General features: G+C 49.9%; 1 long non-coding RNA gene across 1 annotated transcript in view; it reads right to left on the bottom strand.

Moving 5' to 3' along the window:
• The window catches only part of LOC128123148 (uncharacterized), a 215,041-nt gene extending 200,429 nt beyond the window's left edge, over positions 1 to 14,612 (bottom strand). The window contains exon 1 of the long non-coding RNA XR_008222583.1: positions 14,233 to 14,612. This is a non-coding gene — a long non-coding RNA (uncharacterized LOC128123148). The remainder of the gene's footprint in view (positions 1 to 14,232) is intronic.
• Positions 14,613 to 15,440: the final 828 nt, after the last annotated feature.

Genomic DNA, 15,440 nt, shown 5'->3' with positions numbered 1-15,440 from the left:
ATCAGCCTAGGGTATTTACCAAAACTTTGCCTCAGAAAAAAAGAAAGAAGGAAGGAAGGAAAGAAGAAAAAGGAAGGAAGGAAGGAAAATAAATAAATCAGGGCTGGCCCATCATAGTGGCACATGCCTTTAATCTCAGCACTCAGGAGGCAGAGGCAGGCGGATCTCTGTGAGTTCGAGGACAGCCTGGTCTACAGAGTGAGTTCCAGGACACCCAGGGCTACGTGGAAAGACCCTGTCTCAGAAAAAAAGAAAGAAAGAAAAACAAGATGCTGGAGAGACAGCACAGTCCATAAAATCCTTACCCTGTGAACAAAAGAACCTGAGTTTGATTCCCCAGAACCTGTTGGGGACTATTATTTTAAGATGTGTTACTTTTGTTTATGTTGCATTTGTTTAACTTTGTGAAGCTGTGTTACGGTGCCTGTCTAAAACACCTGATGGTCTAATAAAGAGTTGAACAGCCAGTATCGAGGCGGGAGAAAGGATGGACAGGGCTGACAGGCAGGAAGACTTAACAGAAGGAGAAATCTGAGAGGAGAAAGGGATGTAACCAGAGAAAAAGAAGGACATCAGGGACCAGCCACCCAGCTACACAGCCAGACACGGAGTAAGAAATAATGAAAGGTATACAGAAATAGAGAAAGATAAAAGCCCAAGGCCAAAGCTAGAAGGGATAATTTAAAGTTAAGTAAAGTTGGCTAGCAACAAGCCAAACTAAGGCCAGACATTTATAATTAAGAATAAGCCTCCATGTGTGATTTATTTGGGAGCTAGGTAGTGGGCCCCCCAAAAGAGCAAAAGCCCTCAACAACAAGAACCCATGTAGAAAAGCAGGGCATGGTAGCACATTTCTAAGGCCAGCACTGGGGTGGGCAGAGGGAGGTGGATCCCTGAGGTTCACTCACTAGCCAGCCACCCAAGCCTAATTGGTGAGTCACAGGCCTTTGAGACACGCTATCTCAAAAAGCAAGGTGGTGGGGGTGGAGAGACGGCGCAGCAGTTGAGAATGCTTAGGGCTCTTGTAGAAGATCAGGGTTCAGTTCCCAGCACCCATACCAGGTGACTAACAACAGCTGCAACTCCAGTTCCAGGGGACTCAGTGCCATCTTCTCACCCCCTCAAGCACCTGTACATACACAGTGCACACAAACTTGCCAAGGGCCGTGGCAGTATACAGCAGGTGACAACTAGTGTTTGACCAGTCGACCCACCAGACGTGTAACTCCCTGATGGGGAGCCCCACCTGGCAAAGTCGTGGGGTCACTGGCTGTGGAAACCAGTTGTTTTCTGTCTGTAGCTTTCTCGTGTGCCACTATTAGACCTCCCTGTAAGAACAACTGTGGGTGCTTTCCACAGCCCTGTGGTAGTGTGTTTTACATCTCTGGGCACACATTTAGCTGTGGATTTCTGTTTAAGCTGTATAATTCTGATGAATGGAAATATTACCAGAATATTCTTTACTGACACAGGAAGGTAACAGTATTCTCAGTCTCAAAGACAGCCTTTTACACGTTTTGCAAAGACCTTAGAACTAGTCCAAAACAGACTACGCTACCCCTACAGAATATACACAAAGACTAATTCCCAGGTGTTGTTTCTTGCTAAATCAAGGCCAGGCAGTTTACCCTGAGATTGGCTCCTTGCAGTAGCTCTCTTTCTGCACGTGCCCTGACAGTTCAAGGTTCAGCCAATTGTTTAATGTCTGGGACCCCTCACCAACTTAGAGCTACGTGCGTGGGTCAGCGGTGGTGTGCAGAGAGATGGCTGTGTGGAGCTATGTGAGAGCTGCTGCAGAATGTGAGTGGCGTGTGTGTGTGTGTGTGTGTGTGTGTGTGTGTGTGTGTGTGTGTGTGTGTGTGCTGGGTGAGAGATGAAGAAGAAGCATGAGAAAGGTGTGAGGAAGTGAGTGGGTGAATGAATGAGTAAAGAGTGAGTGAGTCATGTAAGAATTATGTGTGTGTGAGTGAGTGTGAGAGAGAGAGCTGTGCCTAGGATCTGTGTAAAGTGCTGTATGGTGAGAGAGCTGTGTAAATGAGATGCTTAGCTGTGGCTGTGTGGAGATTTGTAACCGTGTTGACAAGGAAGATGAAGCTGTATGGAAAAGAGATGTAGAAGAGAAATGTATGGAAAAGATAGACTCGTAGACATGTAAAAACAGATCTAACTATATAGAGAGATGTATGGCCGTATGTACATAAAGACATGTAACTGAATGTAGCAATGTAGAGATATGTAGCTGTGTGGAGACAGAGTCAGAAATCATTCTTAAGATGAAGTAAAAAGAGAAAGTTAACATCAGAAAGCATGTGTGTTTTCTTATTTTACCAGTCAGAGAGATAGAAATTTATTTCTAAATATCCTCAGATAGAAAAGGTCTTCATGGATTTTCTTGCCTTACCCTGGAGGTGGCCTTGGAGCAGGCTCTCCACAAAGCCACCAATATAACCTTATACAGGTACACACACACACACACACACACACACACAGAGGAAGGGGAAGAGTGAGTTGACTCTACTACTCATGGGAATGTTAGATTCTGCTGCTTAGAAGGGAAGGGATCATTAAACAAATCTAAACGTGCTCAGATGAGTTTCCAGTCTCCTCTTTGCCTCTTAATAGCTGATCTATCAGCCTCCTTAAAGATCCAGCTGGAAGCCGGGCGGTGGTGGCGCATGCCTTTAATCCCAGCACTCGGGAGGCAGAGCCAGGCGGATCTCTGTGAGTTCGAGGCCAGCCTGGGCTACCAAGTGAGTTCCAGGAAAGGCGCAAAGCTACACAGAGAAACCCTGTCTCAAAAAAACAAAACAAAACAAAAAAAAAAGATCCAGCTGGAAGCTGGAGAGAGGGTTTGGTAGTTAAGAGCACTTGCTGTACAGACATGAGGACCTGTGTACCTGCAATCCCAGCACTGTGAGAGTGGAGAGGCAAGTGTTATGCCCAGATCACAGGGACCCCCAAAAGACCACCACGGAGACCGAATCCCATATGTAAAAGCAAAGAGCCTTTCTTTTCAAGCTTAGAGCTTGGACCCTCTGTCCAATGCAGTGGTAAGAGAGCCCTGAGCCCAGACAGTGTGTGGGGTTTTTATCATTGCAGAGGTTGGGGTGAGGGGATTTCCAGGGATCAGGACCCTGATTGGCTGACATTTGTCTATGTTTGGAATGACATTGCTGGGAATGTTTGGAATGTCAGGCATTTCCCCTTAGATGCTGGCCCTCCCTAGGTGGGGTCAGCTCATGACTTTTTCTGGATCTGGGTGTTATCTGCCAGTAAGCCTGTTACAGAAGCTGTGTCTGGGCCTGTAAGCCTGTCACGGCAGTTGTGTGGTCAAGCTGTTTGGGGCCTACACACACACACACATACACACACACACACACACACACACACACACACACACACACACACAAGCACAGGAGAGATTCACTGGGGCTTGCTGGCTGTCAGACTAACCAAAACACAAGAGCTCTGGGCTCAAGGAGAAACCCTGCCTCAAAGGAATAAAGCACAGGATGACAGAGGAGAATACTCAGCACCCACCTTTAGCCTGTGTGTGACCTGTGCATGAGCACACATACGTGTGTGCATATACCACAAACATACAACACAAAAAAAAAACATACATACATAAAAGTAAAAAATACAAAGATTAAGTTGTCCCTATTGGAACTACATAGAGCAAATGGAACGTTACCAGTTTCTGACCCCACACTGGGTCCTTTTCACCCTCAGAATTCAAGAACCAATTACAACCAAGCATGATGCCAGCATCAGAGGAGAGTAATTCTTCACCAAGAACAGGAGAAGCAGGCGATGAACTCTAAAATCAACTTTGGCTGCTGGGAATCCAGAGTTATAGCTACAGGGCAAGAAAGAGAAATGAGGATGAGTGACAGGCTGATGAAGGACAGAACTGGGCAGGTTTTCTGAGAGCGGATAGAGGTTTCCCAGGGATTCTGACGCCACTTCCTTGGGCTCCTTTGGTGGTTTTTTTCCCAGTTGTCATCATAGCAGTGGTCAGCTGTCAGGACACTGGAGTGTGTCGTGTAGCATGAGGATGACATCACGCTTAAGTTTTCAGTTATCTGGCAGCCATCTAGTCCACGGAGACTGCAGTGGCTAATCTTGATTGTCTACTTGATGGGATTTAGAATCACCATGGAAACAAGTCTCTGATCACATCTGTGAGGGATCATCTCCATTAGGTTAAGTGAGGTGGAAGACCCAACCTAAACGTGGACACCACCATTCCGTGGCCTGAGTCCTGGGGCTCAGTAAAGGTGAGACCGTTAGCGTTCACAAGCCTTCATCTCTTTCTGTTCCGTGACTGTAAACACAACGTGACAGTTGCCTTCTGCCCCTGCTGATCTGGCTTTCCTACCACGATGGACTGTATCCCCTAGAACCCTAAGCCAAACAAACAAGCGCCTCCTTCCTAAGGTGCTTTGATCAGGCATTCTTGTGGCAACCACAACACAAGTAACTGATGGAGCGCGAGAGGAAGGCAGCTAGGCTGTATAGGTCAGGGCGGGCCACAAAGTCTTCCTCTGTTTCCACAGCCCATCTGCTTTAGGAGGCAGCTTTCTCTCTTGCAGACAGCGTGGCTAAGTTCCTCCCTCCCGCAAGCCCTCTGAAGTCCTGCTGTGAGTTCCTCTTCCTCCTCTTGTGTTTCAGAGTTCAGGGCAAATTTGAGCTCTTAGTGTGATAAGTAGCTCCCCTCACCATCTCATTTCTTCCCACCACTCGCCCCAGGAGGTGGCTGCTCATTAGCCCCATTTGACAGAGGAGGCTGGGGGCCAAAGACCTTTATCAGGACCTGCGGCAGAGGGACTTTGCTCCTCTCTGCTGCCCTGATGGGTTCCAGGGGACAGAAAGGGGTTTGGACTCTCTCCCAGCTGCTCCAGCGGAAGGGCAGGAAAGAATGTCACTGCTCTTGGAGTCCGTTTGGCTTGGTACCCACTCCCACTGGCTGTGGACCAGGCAAGCCACCTGTCTGTCCCCTGACCTGTGAAAGTGAGGACAATGGTGGTGACTCCCGGCTTCTACGTCACCATGGGGATGAATTAAGACCCATTTGTCTGAGGACAGAATGACCACTTGGCCCTTTAAGGCTTGCTGCTCTTCCAGAGGACCTGAGTTCAATCCCCCACATCCACAAGTGGCAGTTCATAAATGCCTGTAACTCCAGCTCCAGGGGATCAGATGCCCTCTTCTGGCCTCCTTAGGCAACTGCATGTATATGTGTGAACCTACACCGACCCATAGTACACATAATTAAAAATAAAATAAATCTTTAAAGAGATTTGTCTGTGTGACCCTGGGCCTGATGACCCACATTCGTCCACTACAGTTGGAGCCCAGAGAGATCAAGGTGATTCCTGTCACACCTGGAAGCGTCTTGAGTCTCTCCAGGTAGATGAGCTAAGTCCAAGTCCTCAGATCTCCCATCAGGCCTGGAGTCACTCTGCAAAATGATTTGTGAAGTGACAAGCAAAAATATATTACCAATTTAAGAGTGTGATTTGCCTGCAACTTTTTAATCCTCCGGCTGTTGTTGAATAGATTAAAGTGTCTGCTTTGATCCATGCATTTAGATGGAAACATAAATATAGCCATCACTTATTCTCCCAGCCGCAGGGATGGGTGTCGCGCTGTGTCACACAGGCTTCCGACCCCGCCAGGTTACTGCAAGAGAATGACCTTTTTGCCATTCAAATCCCTCTTGCATTTCAGCCCTGACTTTTCAGCTCCTGCCCCGGTCCATCAGCAGCCTCCTAATTCGATCACTGCTCACGGTGGGAAACGGTCACCCGGAAGGAAGTCCCAGGCGCAGGCAGGGAGCAGCGGCCGCCCAGTGGCCTGGTGCTGCGAACTTCCCCTGGCTCGCTAGAGCCCTGCAAAAATAAATCTCCGGAGAAATAGATTTTGAAGAGGAATTCAGTACATAGATCTTCTGTCAGGGGAGCAGACTCTGGCTCAGCCGTTTTTCAGGCTCGCTGCGTACCCAGAAATATATCTATTTTTACATGGCTCTCTAGCGAGAGTTCCCCTTTCCCGGAGGGGTAGGAGGACGAGGAGGGAGTCAGAGGATGGGAGCGGCGAGGGCTGCGGGGACCCGATGGAGAGGGACAGGGAGGCGACTGTGCAGAGTCCTGGCCTTCCCGGTTTTCCTGCATCCCCGGGCTTCCATCTGCCGAGCCCGTTCCAGCCTCGTCGCCACGCGGGCTCTGTGGGTACCCCCGGCCCACCCGACCCATCTTAGTAAGGGGCCTGATGTCCCCGGACCAGACGATACACGACTGCAGACTGGCGCGCGCGCACAAAGAGCTGCAGCGCCGCCCGGGGCTCGCTGTTTGTTCTCTGCCTAGCTGTGGCTGCGAACAGCAGGAGCCACGGGCCAGATGGCTGGAGGGAGGTGCGAGCGGCTCGCACTGGCAGGCAATTAGGCCTCAAACAATGGCCTGTGAAATGTCAGAAGTAGCAGGGAAGGGCTGTGGTGGAACAGCGGGGTGACCACGAGAGGATGGCGCCAGGAGCACTGGAGACAATTTCTGTTGGCTCCCACAGGCCCCTTTGGCAGAGTTAACATCCAAATGACCCTTCCGCCCCCCCCCCCCCCATGCCCACTCAGATTCCTGTCAGGATAAGGGAAAGGCTGAGAAGGAGGATAGCGTGGTGATGACAAACCCCAGGTGTAGCTCGGTCAGTAGAGTGCTTGCACCAAATAAAACCAGCCCCGGTGAAGCACACCTGTGATCCCAGCACTTAAAGAGATGGAGGGAGGAGGATCAGGAGTTCAGGGCCATCCTTGGCTACATCCTTGGCTATAGTGAGTTCAAAACCAGCCTGAGGTACAGGAGACCTCAAACAAAGGAGGGTGGGAGAGGGGAAGAGAGCGAAGGGGGGATTGAAAGAGAGAAACAAGGCAAGGCAATGGAGTGCTGGGGAGGGGCAGTGAGAGAAGACAGGTGGGGTGAGGAAAGAAAGGAGAGTGGAGAGGAATAGGGATTGCCCTCCTGGTGGCTACCAGCTCCCATGGAAGCCCCACAACCCTTAGATGCTGGGGTTAAAGAGGGGCAAAGAGATGGCAACACCCACCCCCTTGGCCACCACAACTAAGAATTATGTAGAGTAATTAATCAAGAGCTAATGAGAAATGTGTTTTCTCTCCCAGCCTAGCCCCGCACCGTATTCTTATTAGCTGAGGTTATTACAATAGTAATCATGCGTGCTCCAGGCGCAAATTGGGTTTTTTGCTCCACTGCCACCAATTTAGAAAACCATTAATGGCAAGATAAGGCCCCTGTGGCTCACACCAGGCCGGGCCTCTGAACCTGCTGCTGACTCTCTGCTCACACGCCTACACACCCAGGGTCCAGGGGGCGCTCTCCCAGGCACCCTGTCCCTTCTGGGAGGACTGAGAGGAAAAAGGGCCTGGGGACCTTAGATCTGTCTCAAACATGAGCCCTACACAGCAGTCACTAGGACGGGACAACCTCATGGAACAAAACATTAAACCCAGTTGGCCACTAGAGCCCAGAGCATCATCACGTACCCTTGAGTCCTTCCCCTCCAGTCCAGCCTGCCAGGAAAGCATACATAAATCTACGGCTCCTGTGCCGGAGGTTGCAATCAGACACTAGCCCTGAAAAAAGTTTCCTCCAGCAAAAAGATTGGTTGAGTTAAGTGTTTGTGTTTTTTCGTTAATTAAAAAAAAAAAATTACACATTATTTACTTATGTGTGTGTGTGTGAGCCACCGTAGTACACATGTGGAGGTCAGAGGACAACTTGTAAGAGCCAGTTCTCTCCTTCCACTATGTGGGGCCCAGAGATTGAGCTCATGTTGCTGTCAGGCTTTGGAGGCAAAGATAAATGCACTCCATCGCTGATGATGTTCTCAATTCTAAAATTCTCTCTCTCTCTCTCTCTTTCTCTCTCTCTCTCTCTCTCTCTCTCTCTCTCGTGTGTGTGTGTGTGTGTGTGTGTGTGTGTGTGTGTGTGTGTGTAAACGTACTCGTATTTCCTCACTTCTTTTCATGAACAAAAGATGGGTTCATGCAAAGCTGAGACATGCTGGGTCCTCTGACTGGGAGGAACAGAAATAAAACCAGAAGGGCAGGTGGCAGGCTGGGCCCTCTGTGTGGCTCTTACTGCCTTCTATCACATTTGGCCCTCCTCCCCTCCTTGGGTGAGCACTTGGGAGAAATGAGCCCTGAAAACTACTCAGGGCTAGCATTGCCCCTGCTTAAGCCCACTGGGGCAAGACTTTGTTCCCCTCCAGCAGGTGACGTCCCAGCTGTGTCCTTTGGGCCATGAGCACTCTAAAGCCCGTCACTGTGGGTGGGGACACAGGTCAGCGAGCCTGGATTATGGTGTCACTCCTGTAGCCAAATAACTATGTCGCTCTGCCCACTAGACAGGGACAGTCAGCACCTTAGAGAGAGCAAAGTGACCAGCTACAAAAGAGGGCTAAAGGAGTCTGGGCAGAGTCAGGGATGGTGGAATAAACCTGTAATCCCAGCACTCAGGAGGCTCACCTAGGTGGACCACACATGTGAAGCCAGCCTGGAAACCGTAGCAAGGCCATGCCAACAAGATAAGTAAATAAAATGATACTAAGATTGTCAGCCCTCCGTGTGCCTCAAAGGATGGGATGGGATTCAAAGCCACCAGAAAGCATTACAGATCATTTTACCTGGATGGGGAGAGGGCTCAGCTGGTAAAGGGCTTGCTGCACAAGCATAGGACCTGGGTTCAATCCCAGCTCCCCTGGACACAACAGCCAGGTACAATCAGGCACAGTGATCCAGGCCTTTTTTTTTTTTTTTTCTTTCATTTTTATTTTATGTGTACTGGTGTTTTGCCTACAGGTAAGTCTGTGTGAGAATGTCAGATCTTGGAGTTACAGACAGTTGTTAGTTCCCATGGGGGTGCTGGGATTTGAACCTAGGTCATTTGGGAAAGTCAGTGCCCTTAACTCCTGAGCCATCTTTCCAGCTCCAATGTACACCGGTAGGATTTGCTGAAAGTGGCGGAGGCAGGAGGATCATGAGTTCCAGATCCAGGACTTTAATCCCAGCACTCAGGAAACAGAGGTGGGAGGATCTCTGTGAGTTCAAGGCCAGCCTGGTCTACAGAGCAAGTTCCAGGACAGCTAAGACTACATAGAGAAACCCTGTTTTAAAAAGAAAAAAAGCCAAGTACAGCAACACACCTGTAAACCCAACAGTTGGAGAGACAGAGACAGGAGGGTCCCTGGGGTGTGCTAGCCAGCCTCGCCTAATTGGTGAGCTCCAAGTTCAGAGAGAGATCCTGTCTCAGAAAATGAGGTGGAGAATGAGGAAGCAATGAGGTACAGACCTGCAGCTACACATGCACACACATGCACAAACACACGTGTGCATGTACACACAAAGAGAAAAGAAGAGATCATTTTGTCTATAAACATCCATGCTGTGGGATGTTCTGTATGTTAAATGTGTTGCTCTGATTGGTTAATAAGTAAAACACTGATTGGCCAGTAGCCAGGCAGGAATTATAGGCGGGACAAGGAGAGAAGAGAATTCTGGGAAGTGGAAGGCAGAGGCAGAGAGACGTTGCCAGACACCATGATGAGAAACATGTTAAGATACCGGTAAGCCACAAGCTACGTGGCAACTTATAGACTAATAGAAATGGGTTAATTTAAGATATAAGAACAGTTAGCAAGAAGCCTGCCACGGCCATACAGTTTGTAAATAATATAAATCTCTATGTATTTACTTGGTTGGATCTGAGCGGCTGTGGGACTGGCGGTGAGAGAGATTTGTCCTGACTGTGGACCAGGCAGGACTGGAGAAAACTCCAGCTACACATCCACCTCCCAGAATTCCCACACTAGGAAGCTCCATTACACTAACTCAGGCCATGAGGTGTGGTGGCAAGCCCTCAGCAACCTCCCTAGTGGGCAGAACCTCAGAGTAGGTCTCTCTACAAGATCCACACACAAGCAAGTTCTCCAACCTGCTCCAGACTCTCCTGCACTGAAAACCAATCACTAATCCAGAAGGTTCTTGTGCCATGACATTGAGGGTGAAGTTAGCGGTCAGCAATTTCTCTTCAGTGACATTTTTTTTATTTGGGGATTCTAAAGCCTTATGGGAATCGCTATAACTCACACACATTTCTAGAATAGGGGCCTTTGGGCAAAATGACCTCCTGTTGTCCCCTCCCCCTTCCCAGAGTCAGCCTAGTCATGGGTCATCCAATCAATGAGTGGGGACCCAATGAGCACTCTTCCCTTAGGAATACTAGTTTGGCTCTTAGGTTGTTTTTTTTTTTTTAAATATAGATATAAATTGCCACAGATTCTTATTTATTTACTTTTACTATGTGTACTTGCTTGTGTGTAGGGAGGGGGAGGTTGCTCATGCATGCCTGTGGAGAGCACATGTGGAGTTCAAAGGACAATTCTCCAGTTAATTCTCTTCTGCCCCCTTGTGGGATCCGGGATCAAACTCGGGTTGTCAGGTCTGCTTGGAAATGTCTCTACCTGCCTAGCCACCTCATCAGCCCTTTTTTCCTTTTTCAACATGCATGAGACCAAGTGTCCCTGGTTCTACATGGGGGTAGCATGACAGATACTGTAAGAAACAACACTGTTCTGAGCAGGAACCTACAGGACCCTAAACAGCTAGGGTTAAATCCTAAATCCTGACCCCTTTTTTTTGGAGGAGGGGGGGTCAATTATTTCTATCATTCTCTATTATTTAGTTGCTTGAACCTGTTGTCCACAAAAATTCCCCCAAATAATTAACTACGTCATCCAGCAGAATGGATGAAGCAGACCTGAGGTTGAAGTCAGTCTACTTCTCATTGGCTGTTTGGCTTGGGATTTTTTTTTGGTATGACTTATTTTTTTTTTAATGTAGGTATATGTCTTTTTATTGGTGCATATATGTATATGTGTATGCTTACATGCATGCAGGTGCTCACTAGAACCAGAAGAGGGTATAAGATCTCCTGGAATTATAAGTGTTTGTGAACCACCCAATGTGGGAGCTAGATGTGGATGGTTGCTAGATGTGGGTGCAAGGAATGAAACTCAGGTCCTCTGGAAAACAGCAAGCACTCTTAACCACTGAACCATCTCTCCAACCTGTCTTTTAATAAATACAGAGCACCCACTAAGTGTCAGGCTCTATCTGAAATGCAGTGTATGCAGAAAGGATTTAACTAAGGATGCCCGAGAGACCAACAGGTGTGATACAAAAGAGAATTAGTCAATCAGGCGGTGGTGGCACATGCCTTTAATCCCTGAACCTACGGGTTGTCTGACAGTGCTGTGGGAATTTAGAGAGGGGGCTAATCCAGACAGGCATGGAGCCAAATGGTGGAGGAGGTGGCTGCCCAAGCCTGAAAGGACTGATGAAGATGAAGAGAGATGAAGGCAGAGGGTCTCCTGCATGGCCTGGCCCAAACAGAAGTCCGGAGATGAGAGCACTAAGGACAGGAACTACACAGCGGGCAGGGCCTCCATCTTAGCCATCTGCCTCCTCCTCTACCATAGCTCTGCCTCCTCCTCTACTCTGATGTGATCTGGACACAGGCGGAGGATGGCCCAGGACAGGGGACAGCTGGACACCCTTGGGCCTAAGATGCCCTTAACAAGAGCACCCACATACTGTTCCCCTCCTCCACATACCTCCTTAACTTGGGCTAAGGTTCAATGCCGCTAATTAGCAGCAATCAATCCAGCTCCCCCCCCAGCCCCACCCCTCCATCAAACCCAGACTCTGAGGCTTCCTTTCCCTCCTGCAGAGAAAGCACAGCTGTGCTGCAGGCAGGGCGGGGGGTGGGGGGGAGGCTGAGGTAGACAGTAGGGCGGGGGGGGGGGGGGGGTGGAGGTGTTGGACTCTCTAGCTCCCATTTGGGCTGAGCATCCGTGATAACAGAAATTTCTAGCCAGAAGGGGCTTTTTGCCTTTCCCATGGGGCGCCATCAGTTTAGTCCTCAGATAGCCATCACACCCTTGCCATCATGTAAAAACTCTTCCTTGGTCACCGTAAAAACCCTGTCACCACCGTGCTTCCTTGTCACTTCACACAGGCCCCAGCACAGAGATGGCATTCAACAAACAGTCACAGGGTGGGTGGGTGGGAGGACAGATGAATAACGGGTCAACCGGCAGGTGATGTGTTATCCCATTTTACAGAACAAGAAACTGAGGTAAGCCAGGCATGAGGCCTGACATCTGCCATCCCAACACTTGGGTGGCCGAGGCAAGAGGATTAATGTGGATTTGAGGCCAGCCTGGGCTCCAGAGCCTCTGTCTCAAAGTAAAAATTTAAAATGTAAAGAAAGAAGGAAGGGAGGGAAGGAGGAAGGGGTGAGAGAGGTGAGAAGGGAGGGAGAGAGAGAAGAAATAAAAAGAGAAAATAAGAAACTGAGACAGAGAGAAAACACGACTTACCCCAAACTAACCAGATATCTAGAGGCAGGTCAGGACTAAGTCTTAGTTTACCCACCCACCTCTCCAGCATGCACCTTTATACCCAAATCAGCTCTCCTCATGGGCTTCTTGGCCAGTAGCTCAGAAGCCAAGTTCCTTCCAATTTAGCTCTCATCAAAAATATGGAGTCTCCAGAACCCGTGATCATGAACTTGAGGTGTGGCAGCCCTTTCTAGAGGGCAGTGGCCTCCCAGCAGGAGCCCCACAGTAGCTCTGGATAGCCATGGGGTGATGGCACAGGCTTGGAACCACCCGGACAGACACGTTAGCAGTCTCAGCACCCCCCTTTAGCTGGCACCTGCCTCCCCACTCTCGCTGGCTTGCCCATCAGGAGGCAATGCTAGCTTCCCTTCTCTGCATTCCCAGAAGCCTGGCCCCCACCTCTTCAATCTCAGGCTCCTATCAGCATGCACCGATGGCACCCATACCACCCATCCCTCTGGGTTAAGTGAGATGGTGAGTGAAGCCCCAGACTCCCGGCGTTCCTCTCTCTTCTGGAACCTGAGGCCTCAGCTTCAACAGGGACATCAACCAGGCAGGTTCTTGCACAGTCCCATGTGGCAGAGACCTCACGTGGCATCCCTGCCTTACCCCTCACCTCTCCCACCTTCCCAAGGGCCCAGAGTTCCTCTTGAACTCCTGGTTCTGTCCCTAAACTCTGCCTCACACCAAGTCAAGTACCTTCTACTGGCCTTCATTAAGCAGCAGCCTGCTCACCCTGGGACCTAGGCTCAGTCCTCAGCTCTTGGCTTAAGGTCTCCTCGGGCAAGTTAGTCGTTGCCTCGTGGACCCTGGACAAGCATTTGGCTCCCTATACCTGGAGTCCCTTCTTTCCTTCTGGCCTTTCTAAAGCTTCTGGTTGCTATACCCAGGGCAGGATGGAGTCCTACCTCCAATCCAAAAGTCCTAAGTGGGACTTCAACACAGTTTTGGGATTTCAAGAACTTGGGCACATTTGATAGAAAACAGTACATTGCTAGAGGCATTCTTGTCCCCCACCCCCAACCGGAAAAAAAAAGCTTACAACTAGCTGCCTGGAGCCCCCACCCCCACCTTCCACCCTGGATCACATGACCTTTACCACCAAAGTCACCTCAACACCGCAGACTTTAGTTTCCTTTCCCCTGACCCTCACCTCATTCCACCAAGGGCTGAGGATGATGCTAGGACCCGCCCACTTTCCTGCCCATCTCTTCCTATACAGAGCCAGAGGCTTGTGGTCAGGAGGGCTTGCCAGGTATCCTTGATGACCACTGGACACTACACACAGTAGATATTGTCAAGGCTATGACCAGTGAGAGGTCAGTGGGCCTGTAGTCCCAGCAGGCAGAACCAGGGACCTGGGAAAAGTGGACTCCCACAGAATCCTGTTAGCATCTTAAAGGGTCCCAAAGAGTCCTTTTGATTCATTCAACCTGGCCCCCTTTACACCTTCTGTGTACCCACACAGAGAAGAAGATAGACCAGGCTGAGTCCTCTGAAATACTGGGGTTCTTCCCATTATACAAGGAGAGACCACTGAGGCCCACCCAGATCAACACCTATCTGTCATTGAACAATCGGTCAGCCAAGGAAAGGAATGAGATCAAACTCAAAGGCCTTAGCTTCTAGGGTTGGCTCAAGGCTTGCAACACATGCCTCCCCTTGTGACTTCACCAGCTCCCTCCAGTCAGGCTCCACATCCTGCTCCAGATGTGCCAAATGACAGGGAGAACTGCCCACCAGCAGGCACGTACATACCTATGGTACCGAGTCTCCAGCTTTTCCCCAAGGGTGCAAGCCTACTCCTGGCAGAGGATGGGGGAGGGAAGCCCGGAAGCTACAGCCTGTGCATGCAAATGAGGCAGCTGTATAATTAATTAACATCGAACAGTTTCATTAGGAGACGGAGCTTTGCGGCTGTTTGTCTTGAAGGGAAAAAAAAAATTGAAGCAGTTCAGAGAATAGGATGTAGTACTGTTCAAGTCTAACTTTGAAGCCAGAGGAGCACCCACCACGGCTGCGGGGGACAAGGCTTGCTAGGAGAGGTTGCCCGGGGTGGCTTTGGTCCTCATATCTTAGAATGGGTTTTCCTGGAGATCTTCTCACCAGGGATGATGGGCCCTCGATTGTCAGTTGGATTGCTCAAGCTACCTCTGCTCGGGCCTCACTCAGTGGCTTCGGTGTGGGAAGGGAGGGGCGTCCCAGACAGCAGAGCGAGAGCGCCCCCTGGAGTGGAGAGTTCCCCCGTCTATCTGAGTAGTTGGCTTCCCCAGGGAGAGTCAGTCCTCTCCACAGCTGGGAGAGCAGAAGCCGTGATTCCAGAATGGTCTCTAAGCGCTGTGGGACAAAGGACAACACTAGGGAAGCCAAACCCAAACCAGGACAGCTAATTCTCCAGCTCCCATGCCCCTCCCTCAACATAGGTTGAGTTTTTCTATAACACGGACGGAGGGAAGCACAAGGTTGGGCAGCTCCTTGCTAAGCCTTCTAGGAGCCTCCTTGGGTACCAGCCATGGGGTGTGCCTCTCCCCAAGCCCATCCTCCTTGGGTACCAGTCATGGAGTGTTCCTCTCCCCAAGCCCATCCTCCTTGGGTACCAGCCATGGGGTGTGCCTCTCTCCAAGCCCATCCCAGTTCTTTCCTGTTGCTGTGATAATCACTGACCAAAACCAACTTAGCGGAGAAGAGGTTTTTGACTTGAACGTCTACTTCACAGTGCATCCGTCAGGGAAGTTGGGACAGGAACTCAATGCGGGTACCTGGAGGCAGGAACTGAAGCAAAAGCCATGGAAGAACAAACACTCTTCCTGGCTGGCTCCCTGTGCCTTGCTCTGTTTGCTTTCTTGTGCACATACCCCCAAGAAACCTGCCTGGGGTGACACCACCCGCAGTGGGCTGGGCCCTCTCGCATCAGTCACTAATCAGGAAAACAGACCTGCACATGGGCAATCTGGTGGAGGCATTTT

The sequence above is a fragment of the Peromyscus californicus genome, unplaced genomic scaffold (genome assembly GCF_007827085.1).
Source record: "Peromyscus californicus insignis strain IS unplaced genomic scaffold, ASM782708v3 Scaffold_11__1_contigs__length_118956290, whole genome shotgun sequence".
In the NCBI taxonomy this organism is placed as follows: domain Eukaryota; kingdom Metazoa; phylum Chordata; class Mammalia; order Rodentia; family Cricetidae; genus Peromyscus; species Peromyscus californicus.
The sequence above is the reverse complement of the archived record's forward strand: the minus strand, read 5'-3'. Positions and strand labels throughout refer to the sequence as shown.